The following is an 8,235-nucleotide window of genomic DNA, read 5'->3' on the forward strand; positions in this document are numbered from 1 at the left end:
ATACAGCAGTCTTCACTCCTGGCAGCAGCCAGAGGTCCCTGCTCCCAGCGGTAGCCTGCAGTCCCCAAGTTATGACCAATCTGAGTTACAACCAATCCATTGGTCCCAATTAAAGTTGTAAATTGGGCACTACCTCTATATCATTGTTTAAGTAATATAGTCATCAAGTACAGTTACGTGTGATTGTAACTTGTGTCCAGATTCGTCTCTCTGTGAGCTCACCAAACCGGATACCTTCAAAACATAACAGAACTAAGAGCAAGAGTAGGCTGTATAGCCTCGGAGCCACCTTTCCATACAATTGCAGATGGGATGATAAAATGAGGACCTTGTGCCTACTTTCCTACTTAATTTTCATGATTCTTGGACCACAAAGTCTGAAAATATATTTCAGCTCTGAATTCACCTCCTCCACAACTCTATAGAGAAATAATTTCTTGACAGAAGGAGTTCCTCATCACTACCTTAAGTGGGGAAGTATTTGCTCAAAGACTATGTCTCCAAGCTCCGGACTCCCCCAACAGGCGAAAACATTAAAATTTGGTTTTCTAATAATAACATCTCTCATGCTTTGGAAATGCAGAAAACCTTTGTTTCGGTGAACTCAGTCTGTCCTGATGACCAACTTTCTCTCAACAGCCTGTAAAGCAAGAATTACTTGCTAGAGTAACGAGATCACTTCCAGTGTGACCACACCTGCAACCCACTGCTCTACTCTTTGGTTGTAACTCAGATTGGTCATAACTTGGGGACCCTGTAGTAGCAAGTCCTGCCTTCTCTGTCCCATGTCCCTCTTGGGGATTCCCCAGCATGCCATTTGCCTTCTGAATTGTTCCTAGACTAGCATGCTATATTTTTGTGACATCTGCCCAAGGTCACCCAAGCTCTCTGGTCACTAACTTTCACTATCCTCATATTACTTCAATCATGCTCCATATCTCCAATTTTCTGACCAGAGGACAACTTCAAATTTCCCCATCCAATACTCCACATGTTACTCTGTTCCCCATTCTCTTAATCTGTCCACATTTTCCTGCAGACTCTTGATATTCTCCTCACTTCTGTATCATTCACAAACACAGGTACAATGCACTTGGTACCTTCATCGGATTTATGAACATAACTTCTAAACAGGAGCCCTCAGCATTGATTGCCATGGCACTGTACCAAAGAGTTTGACAAGCTGAAAATTACCTGTTTACCTTTATACTTTGTTTTCTGCCAGTTGACCAACTATTTGTAAATATATTGCTTTAAATACTAAGTCTTCTTGACTTGGGGAGTAAACCTTAACATGGTTTGTTTTAAGTTTCAAGTGCAAGATTATTTGTCACTAATTGCCTTGTACAGTGTAAAGGATGTTTCTGCAATCAAACCAACAGGTTCCATCTAGCACATATTACAGAGTATAGGATTACACTGGAAAGGAAGGTGAATTAACACCAAGCAGGGGCAGCAGGATGGCACTGTTATGGAGTTCATTCAGGAATCTAATGGCAGCAGGGAAGAAAGTGTGTTTAATTCTGTTGGAGTGCACTTCTATGCTCTTAAGCTTTCTCCCCATGAGGGGAGGGAGGAGTCCAGGATGTGATAAAATGTTTTGAGAGATTGGTCATGGCCAGAATTAACACTTTCCTAAGTATAGATCTGGACCCACTGCAACTTGCCCATCATCACAATCGCTCCATGGCAGATGCAACATTGCTGGCTCTCCACTCAGCTCTGGAACACCTTGAAAACAGCAATTCATACATATGGCTGCTCTTCATAGACTACAGCTCAGCCTTCAATATCATTATTCCCACAGTGCTGGTCAAGAACCTACAAACTCTAGGCCTCTGTAGCCCACTCTGCAACTGGATCCTTGACATTCTCATTGGAAGACCACTTTCAGTACGAATTGGAAACAACGTCTCCTCCTCACTGATCATCAACACAGGTGTACTCCAAGGATGCGTGCTTAGCCCACTGCTCTACTCATTGTACACCCATGACTGTGTGACCAGGAACAATTCCAATCCCATCGACAGGTTTGTTGATGACACCATGATAGTCGGCAGGATCACAAACAGCAATGAGGAAGCGTACAGGAGGGAGATAGATCAGTTTGTTGAATGGCGTTATGACCAACAACCTTGCACTCAACATCAGCAAAACCAAGAAGGAAATTATGGACTTCAGGAGGACATGACCCAGTCCTCACTGAGGGCTCAGTAGTGGAGAAGGTCAAGAACTTCAAATTTCTGGATGTCAATGTCTCCAAGGATCTATCCTGGAGCCTCCATGCTGATACAATCACAAAGAAGGCTCAGCAGTGGCCATACTTTGAGGTGCCTGAGATGGTTCGGTATGTCTCGTAAACCTCTACAGGAGTACTGTGGAAAGCATTCTGGTTGGTTGCATCACTACCTGGTATGGAGTCCCAACTCTCAGGACAAGAATAAACTTCAGAAGGTTGTTAACTCAGCCTACAACATCACAGGCACCAGACCACTCCATTGAGGACATCTACATGAGGTGGTTTCTGAAAAAAGCAGCCTCTATCCTCAAAGACCCCCACCATCCAGGCCATGCCTTCTTCACTCTGCTACCATCAGGGAAAGGTACAGGATCTTAAAGGTGAGCACTCAGTGGCACAAGGACAGCTTCTTCGCCACTGCCATCAGATTCCTGAATAATCAATGAACCAAAGACACTGCCTTACTTTTCATGCTCTACTATTGTTATTTTTTTTTTATATATAGTGATGTTGTAAGATGGTTATAATATGAATGTTTACACTTCGATGCTGCTGCAAACACCAACTTTCACAACTTGTTCATGACAATAAATCCTGATTCTAAACTACAGATATTGATGGAGTCCTTGGAAGTGAGATCAGTTTTTGTTATGTTCCAAACTGCATTCACTACCTTCTGTAACTTTTAAGCTTGAGAAGATCAGATCCCAAATGCACTGTGATACATCTTGAAATGTGCTTTCAATGGTATACCTGTGGAAGTTGTTGAGGTACAGGGAGCTTCCCTAGTCTTTGAAGAAAGCAGAGACATTGGATCAACCTCTTATCAATCACTTCACTGTAATTATCCCACAGCAAGTTATTGGAGATATTTAGTCCTAGGAATGAAATAATCTACACTTACGAATTCAGCACCATTAATGTGGACAGGTGTGTGGACTCTGCCCCCTTTCCTAAAGTCAATGATCACCTTTTTGGCATTTAGAGAGGTTGTTATCTTTGCACCATGCCACTGGACTTTCAATCACTTTCCTGTATTCTGCTTCATCGATATTTGATACCTATGCCAACACTATGGAATTATGGAGGAATTTGAAGATGGAATTAGAATGGTATTCTGCTGTGTAGTCATGGGTGCAAGACAGAGTATTTGGGAGGGGGGGTGGAGACTGAGTATGCATCCTTGAGGAGCGCTGGTGTGGAGTGTGATGGTGGTCTGTTAGATTTGTAGTCAAGGATCCTAAAGCTTGGGAAAGAATTTGCTGGGCAACAGAAGATATTATTGACCAGTGAAGAGGAATTGGGCAAAACTTAACTATTCTTTAAATTATCAATAATCTCATCAACATACAAGATTCTAAAATGAACTAACAGGGAAGATGTAGAGAAGCAGTTTTCTCACATTGGAGAGTCTAGAACTGGGGGAATAACTTCAGATTAACAGTATACACATTTCGGATTGATGTGAATAGAAATCTTTTCATGCTAGTGTGATGTCCCAGTGATCTGATTGCAAAACCACCACTGTCACTGTAGATTGGTACATGTGACAATAAACTTGAACATGAACTTTGAACTTGTTGAGTTGGAGATTAAGTTCGTCAGAAGATCTTTGGGTTGGAAAATGAGTTAAAGAATTATACTTGATCTCATTGAATGGAGGAGCAGGCCCAAGCCTTTCTTGCTCTCTAATTTCTAATGTTGTTGAGTTTACTTAATAATGATATTGAAAGAAGCTATTCATTCCATTCAGCCTCCATTAGCTCTCAGTGCAATTCTATCAATCTTAACCCTCTCCCATCCTGTCCTCATTACACTGGCCATCTCCCCTCTGCACTCTCAGTTTGGATGAAGGTTCCAACCTGAAACATTGACATTTCTTTTTCACCCAGTGGTGCTGCTCAACCTGCTAAGTTCCTCCAACAGATTGCTTTTTTGCTTCAGATTTCAGCATCTGCAGTTTCTCATGTCATTCCAATTCCATCCCTACTTTCCCAATATCGCCAACCAATATCCCTGAATCAGCTAACTCTAATTTACACTTGGAGTAAATCGTAGCAGTCAAATTCACCTATAGACCAGTTCATTTTTGGTGGGTGATGAGATGGAATTCAGAGCAATGGGGGAACATGCAAACACCACATGGCCAGTTAAACAGGAAAGTCTGCCGATGCTTGGATCGAGTGCAATACACAAATGTGTGGAGAAACTCAGGTCACACAACATCCATAGAAAGTCAATTGTAACTAACATATCAGGCCTGAGCCCTTCATCAAGCTATGACAGGATTGCACCTGGTCATCTGAGCTGTGAGAGACTAGCAATAACTGCTGGATTGCCTGTATTATTGGAATAAAGTGCAGGAAGGTCAGCAAGGAAGTTCTGCCAAAATTTGCAAGGAGGAGAATGACTAAAAAGTTGCAAAATATTTGTAAAGGTTTGATAAAATTTGAAAAATTCTTCCACTTAAAAGAATATGCAAGAAGAGAGTGATCTGGAAGTGTTTGTGACGCAACAAATCCCCACCCTCCTAGTCCCACTGACCAGCACCCGGTCCATACCCCTCCAGTCCTCTCCTATCAATGTAACTATCCAGTCTTTCCTTAAATGTAACCAATGATCCCGCCTCGACCACGTCTGTCGGAAGCTCATTCCACATCCCTACCACCCTTTGCGTAAAGAAATTTCCCCTCATGTTCCCCTTATAATTTTCCCCCTTCAATCTTAAACCATGCCCTCTAGTTTGAATATCCCCCACTCTTAATTGAAAAAGCCTATCCACGTTTACTCTGTCTGTCCCTTTTAAAATCTTAAACACCTCTATCAAGTCCCCTCTCAATCTTCTACACTCCAGAGAAAAAAGCCCCAGTCTGCACAACCTTTCCCTGTAACTCAAACCTTGAAATCCTGTCAATATTCTCGTGAACCTTCTCTGCACTCTCTCTATTTTTTTTATATCTTTCCTATAAATTGGTGACCAAAACTGTACACAGTACTCCAAATTTGGCCTCACCAACGCCTTGTACAATTTCATCATAACCTCCCTACTCTTGAATTCAATACTCCGATTTATGAAGGCCAACATTCCAAATGCCTTCTTCACCACACCATCTACCTGAGTATCAGCCTGGAGGGTATTATTTACCACCACTCCTAAATCCCTTTGTTGCTCTGCACATCTCAATAGCCTACCATTTAATTGGAAGAGACAAATCTACATTTGAACAGAAAAACCCATTCTTAATTTGATGGAGGTGTTTACAACCATTCCCATTGCACTGTTTACTGACTCCCCTATGAATGGTGGGGGCCATGGGGAAAGGGAAAGGCCAGGGGGGTTTACTAAAGCTCAGCCTAGGGGCCTGGGTGGTAGTTAATCCAGCACTGCACCCTACACCTCCTTGCCCCCATCTTCTGTCTAGGCATGCCCTGGTGGTCTGTTTCACCACAACCGGAGCTGAGGGAGGTTCTCAGTGGATGTCTCTATGACAGAAACCTTCTCTTTTACATTGAAGAACTGTGGTTGGAAATGTTGCACCCAGCTGTACCCTGAAACAGCTGTCCAAGTCATTTACCGACTCACTTTTCATTTCTGTGGCCGGGAAGACATTATGTACTGTATATACATGAAGCGAGAGATGGTAGCCTCTGTTTGAATAGATAAAAAATCTTCTCCTTGAGTTCTGGCTCCTGTTACCCAGCCAAGGGGTGTGATGGTGGTGGTGGGGGGAGGGGGGGGTGGGTCACTGGGAGGCAATCCTGGTTGGTTGCTGCTAGGTCTGGCCAAGTTGATCATACATAGGTCAAGGCAGCAGGCAGTTGAGGGTTCAGTCCAGGCAGACTGCCTCCCCATCTTCTGGGATTACATCCAGAGAAGGAGCCCATAGTGTGCACAGTTACAAAGGGGGATTTCTGAGACCAGTGGGCTCCACAGAAACTCAAGTGCAATCTGGATGGTGATGACCCTGTAACTTGTAAATAGTGTGTAACTGAGGTACTGTAATATTGTATCAATGTGATTTCTTGTAATTGAAAAAAAACCACAATTGTTAAAGAACAAAAAGGAGTAAGATGTAAGATAGGATTATGGAGAGAAACCAGGAATAGGGTACTGAGGTCACATGATTCCATTGGCACTAAGCAGACCAGAATGAAATGTGTTTCAGTTTTGTTGTTATTTAACTATTTAATTATGCTAAGCTGCAAGAATACAGATCCCTGTGACACAATATTATCATGAGAGGACAGTGGATGCAGGTGCAATAAAAACCTTCAAATTAAAAGGATTCAAATATATCAAGGGAAAACATATTTTAAAATGTATTTCAGGAACAAAGTGAACAAACGTGCGAGTGGAGCCAAATTAATTGCTCCATGAAAGAAGTAACACACATTCATTCAGTTCTGTGTTACTTTATAACTCAATTATTTGTCACCGAGTCCAAGACAATAATGATAATGAGTTTGTCGTCATATACAGCATACATGTATACACCAAAAAATCTTACTTTCTTCATCCAAACAGGTACTTCATGATAGTACACAAAATTACATTGAAAATAAACACAAAAGACAAATAATAAATATTCATTTACCTGAGTGTCAAACAAGGTGGCATTATCATTGTGCAAGATTAAAAGAAAAAAATAAAGGTACATCCTTTTTTGTGACAGCAGTCCATGATTAGTGTACCAAGAGGAGGTTCCAGAGTCTGATAGCTATTGGAAAGCAACTGTTCTATCTTCTGCCTGAAGGTAGCAGTGAGAAGAGGTAGTGACCAGAGTGATGGGGGTCCTTTATGATGTTAACTGTCTTCTTGCAGCACCGGCTCATAAGGGCTGGATTAATGTAGTAGTGAAAGAAGCACATGCTACTAGCCCCACATTTTAAAGGGCCCCATGTTTTATGACTGTCCTATAAGTTATGAACTTAAACCTTTTCATTTTCTTCTTTGTGTAGTGGCACGGAGTTACCACACTGATCATCTGTGTTAATAATGCCGATTAATTGGCTAAATTGTTCACCTGAAATCAGGGTTATTAACACAGACTTATCACAGTCATGTCTCCAGAATCGAGGACCATCGCCTTCCCAAGATCGTGTTATATGGTGAGATCTCCACTGGCCACCGTGACAGAGGTGCACCAAAGAAAAGGTACAAGGACTGCCTAAAGAAATCTCTTGGTGCCTGCCACATTGACCACCGCCAGTGGGCTGATAACACCTCAAACCGTGCATCTTGGCGCCTCACAGTTTGGCGGGCAGCAACCTCCTTTGAAGAAGACCGCAGAGCCCACCTCACTGACAAAAGGCAAAGGAGGAAAAACCCAACACCCAACCCCAACCAACCAATTTTCCCCTGCAACCGTGTCTGCCTGTCCCGCATCGGACTTGTCAGCCACAAACGAGCCTGCAGCTGACGTGGACTTTTTACCCCCTCCATAAATCTTCGTCCGCGAAGCCAAGCCAAAGATCACAGCCACTGCAGACTGCACAATTACTGGGAAATAAAATATGAAAGCTTAAAGGGGTGGTAGCAAAAATTATTATAACCTTTCAAGGATGTAACATACCACTTGGAAGGGGGGGGCACCATTGTCCTTGTCTGACTACCTCATTCCTAGCTCCAGCTGTCCATCATGCACCCCCTCCCTCTAACTCCCGACGTAGCAGCAGGGGTGTAGTACTGCTGGACTTCACTGGAGCAGCTTACAGAGATGGCTCAATGCAAGAGCCATGGCCGTCTTTGTTACCCATAATCCTCCACGCAGCTGGAACCACTCTGCCAGTGTCAGCACTGACTCCCACATTGAGCCAGTCGCCACCGCCGTAAATAAGTTTTGTTTTAACAAAATGTGTAAGTGAGTTTTAACAGGGGAGGAATTTCAGTGCAAGTGTAATGTACGTGTTAGTGCTTTACCCCCACCCCCCCCTCGCCACACATGCGCCAACTGGCACAATTTACAGCCTCTAAAATTTATGCTACAGGCCTCTCA

The 8,235-nt window shown here is 42.9% G+C and overlaps 1 long non-coding RNA gene across 1 annotated transcript in view; it reads left to right on the plus strand.

Moving 5' to 3' along the window:
- LOC138760979 (uncharacterized) overlaps positions 1–7,738 on the plus strand; it is a 50,550-nt gene extending 42,812 nt beyond the window's left edge. Inside the window, exon 4 of the long non-coding RNA XR_011356030.1 lies at positions 7,199–7,738. This is a non-coding gene — a long non-coding RNA (uncharacterized lncRNA). The remainder of the gene's footprint in view (positions 1–7,198) is intronic.
- Positions 7,739–8,235: the final 497 nt, after the last annotated feature.

Source organism: Narcine bancroftii, chromosome 4, assembly GCF_036971445.1.
Source record: "Narcine bancroftii isolate sNarBan1 chromosome 4, sNarBan1.hap1, whole genome shotgun sequence".
In the NCBI taxonomy this organism is placed as follows: Eukaryota; Metazoa; Chordata; class Chondrichthyes; order Torpediniformes; family Narcinidae; genus Narcine; species Narcine bancroftii.